Raw genomic sequence first — 2,071 nt, 5'->3', positions numbered from 1 at the left:
AATCATCCAGCATCTTAGTTCTCTGGGTTAAGCCCACCAGCATTGAGAAAGGCCTTATTATTCTCAATGATTTGTCTACACTAGGATGGTGGGTTTGAATAAGAATGGGCCCCATAGACTCATTTGAATGCTTGGTCACAGGGAGTGGCACTATCAGGAGGTATGTCCTTGTTGAGGTAGGTGTGGCCTTTTGGAGGAAGTGTGTTACTAGGGGTAGGCTTTGAGGTTTCAGAAGCCTAAGTCATGCACAGTGTCTCTCTTCCTGCTTGCTGTCTGAGGATCTAGATGTAGAACTCTTTGTTCCTTCTCCAGCACCGTATCTGTCTGCATGCAGCTATGCCTTTAGCCATGATGATAATCTCTAAACTTATAAGCCAGCCCCAGTGAATGTTTTTCTTTATAAGGGTAGAACACTGGGAATTAATCCAGTTGAGGATTTAGCTCCAGAAAAAGGATTTGGAACAACAAATTCACTGTAAAGAACAGAAAAAATAGTACTAAGGCTGTGAGAAGAGGTAGATGTCAAGGGCTTTTGATACTCTGGGGTTTTTACCTCTAATTCTCATTCATCTCCTCTCTCTCTCTCACACACACACACATGTATGTATGTATGTACGTATATATTATGTATATTTATATTATATTATATATATTAGATTAGTTAATATTTAACTAGTTTTTTAGATACAACATATGAATTAACATGGGAAAAGGGTAACTGGTAAACATCAATAATAGTTATGAGTAGATCAGTGATTTCTCTTTATTGAAAGTCAAAATCACAGATGACTTATTAAGCATTTATAACAGTACCTTCTTACACTAATTTCAACTACAAATAAATAGTCCCACACATCCATCTACCCTGCAGGGGAAGCAGTAATGAATGAACCAGATGTTTGAAATGGCTCCATAGGGCGCATTCCCCCAAGAGAAACTCTAACCACCCATTCACTCCTTCATTCAAGAAACTTTTTTTTTTTTTAGTTTTTCACTGTATTTAATTAGCACTTGTCATTGTGGGGTTTGTTCTTTGAAGATTTTTACTCCTGGGCTCTATACCTTGCTTCTGGAATGCTCTGCAGCTGGCCTATAGCAACGCTGCAACTGGATCCTTGTAGTAGCCACCTTAAAGCATGCTGCCATTAGAACTTTAGGTCAGTCCTGACCACCTCAACATAGTGGCCATCTGGAGGAGGCTTCCTCTGACGTCCAGTTGCAGGAACTTCCTAATTGTAGGAATGTTGCTGATTCTTGTCTTAAACGCCTGCAGCAGAGGGAAGTCAGATAGCACAGGAGCACGCTGAGTTCTTCCACCATCAAAATGGCTTCTAGCAGCTGTATGTCTGCCCAACTGAGTTGGTTGCCTCTCTGTGGTCTTTTAAAATCTTTTTAAACACTGGGAAGTAACAGGTTTCATCACTGTCAAAGCATAGCTTTCCTCTTTTTCCTGAGAGGCTTTAAAGGGAGCCTCAGCAATCATCATCAGGTCCTGGGTGCCATCAGCATACATGCCAATCCTGATTCTCTCCTTCAGGTCTTTTCCATACAAGTTGTGCTTGGCAGCAAGGTAGCTGAGGATGGCTGTGGTCTGTGTCAGCAGCATTCCATCTATTTCAACCAAAGGTACTTGGCCAAAAGCAGGCATCCATCCTTTTCTAACTTCTCATATTGTTCCCTTGTCTCGAGAAATTCTTCTTCAAACTCCACTCCAGCTGAAGCCAGCAGCCAGCGGATTGACCCTATCCTTCCCCTGCCTTGAAAGTAGTAGAGCTTGGGTTTGGCTTCCATGACGCCTGGTTCAGAGTTTCCTTATTCTTGTGGGATTTTGTCTCTTGGCACTCAGGAAAACTAGGAAACTTTGTTGAGGTGGGGATGTTGAGTTCAAGCCCAGAACAGGGAAAAAAAAAATATTGAACATCTATTATGTGCCAGTTACTATTGAGGCAAGGTCAATGACATAAGCTTTCCTTCAAAGAGCTCATGGGATAAATAAAGCATGTGAGCAGATGAATGAGTATGTAATTAGAAATCTCTAATAGATAAAGACATACATGTATGTGGTGATTTG

General features: G+C 41.2%; 1 pseudogene; it reads right to left on the bottom strand.

Annotated features, from left to right (window-relative positions):
- Positions 1–972: 972 nt before the first annotated feature.
- LOC117705051 (glutathione S-transferase alpha-4 pseudogene) lies at positions 973–1,791 on the bottom strand (annotated as a pseudogene).
- Positions 1,792–2,071: the final 280 nt, after the last annotated feature.

The sequence above is a fragment of the Arvicanthis niloticus genome, chromosome 3, assembly GCF_011762505.2.
Source record: "Arvicanthis niloticus isolate mArvNil1 chromosome 3, mArvNil1.pat.X, whole genome shotgun sequence".
Classification (NCBI taxonomy): domain Eukaryota; kingdom Metazoa; phylum Chordata; class Mammalia; order Rodentia; family Muridae; genus Arvicanthis; species Arvicanthis niloticus.
This window is presented reverse-complemented; position numbering and strand designations above follow the sequence as displayed.